Source organism: Aplysia californica, unplaced genomic scaffold, assembly GCF_000002075.1.
Source record: "Aplysia californica isolate F4 #8 unplaced genomic scaffold, AplCal3.0 scaffold00161, whole genome shotgun sequence".
In the NCBI taxonomy this organism is placed as follows: domain Eukaryota; kingdom Metazoa; phylum Mollusca; class Gastropoda; order Aplysiida; family Aplysiidae; genus Aplysia; species Aplysia californica.
The window spans coordinates 1,012,598-1,014,045 of record NW_004797431.1 but is presented as its reverse complement, the minus strand read 5'-3'; positions in this window follow the sequence as shown (position 1 = coordinate 1,014,045).

Genomic DNA, 1,448 nt, shown 5'->3' with positions numbered 1-1,448 from the left:
TATATATAAATAAAATACAGGGTGATTTAAAAAAGAATTAACCGATTTCATGACGCATTGCTTCAGTTCTCAAGCATCGTTATGTAATGAATCAGTGACCATTTGAAAGACGAGTTACCTAATTTTGAATTTTAAAAAAAGAATAAACCGATTTCATGACGCATTGCTTCAGTTCTAAAGCATCGTTAATTAAGGAATTAGTCACTGACTATTTGAAAGAGAAGTTATTAACTTTTGAATAGCCGTGCCCCAGCAATGGATGGGTCGGAAAAGGGCCCATGACGAAACGAGCTTATGTTTAGCTCGTCTCGGCCTAAGACCTTCTCTCTGTTATGGTCTGCCACATCCCCAGACCTCATCGAGTGGTTTTTTTTTTCTAGCGGGAAAATAATATGTAAAAGATCGCGTTTACGTTCCACCGCAACCCACTAACCTCGATGACCTTAAACATCGTATAACAACAGCGATCTACCCAGTGGGCCATGAGACGCTGACAGAAACGCGTCTGGGATTAATTCTCTTACTCTTATCGCAATGATGTTGCCTGTGCTGCTGGCGGTGACCATACCATTATTATACACACATAATGTATTATGTTGACTACTCCCACGTCCTGCGCCTTTTGACGTATGAGGCAATCAGAGATGACGAGGAAGATCTGTCTGCAGCTAAGGCGGGGACATCATTCCATTTCTTGTCAACTAGTTTCAGGTCTTTCGCTTCATGTTTCCAGTTAGTCTTTGGTCGTCCTTAATCTCCCCCCCCAATCGATTTCCCAATACGCATCCTTGTTGGGAATTCTCGAGTTTTGAGAATCAAAGGATATGGTCAAGCCATCGCTTTCTTCTTTTGCATTTGACGTTTGTCAGCACCCCTTTTTGGGATCTTTCTCTTCTTTCTTGGTTCATAACGAAGCCTTTCAAGCAGATGTTGGGTATCCTGCGCAGGCATTTTTGTCAAAGGAGTCCAGTCGCCTTTCCCGTTTTTTCTTTAGCACGGTTACTGCCAAGCATGTTTTTCGATGAGATCCAACTGCCAAGGAAAATCTTAGCCTACACTGTGCAGTGAAGGGATTAAGCTCCATGACTCCCACAGGGAGAAAGTGGGAAGTGGTCATTTGTCCTAGTGATTGTCTTGGGCAGTTTTTAATGAGGCATGGGAGCTAAATTTTGTTTTTAATCCATAAGTCTCCAAAAAGCCAATGAAGCAACTTCCAAGCTCCACGGTCACGGAGTGTTTCATTTGGCTTCAACTACAGGTGGCTGTCAGAGCAGACCCATTTGTATAATTTATTAACATCATGTAAGTAAAAATTAAGTAAAAGCGTATATTACTATACGGGTGGTTGAAGGGGGCTTTGGTGGTTTCTTTCTTAACAAACATCTATGCTCCTTATCTCTTTTCCTTCTTTTCTTTTTATGTGTGTGTGTGTGTGTGTGTGTGTGTGA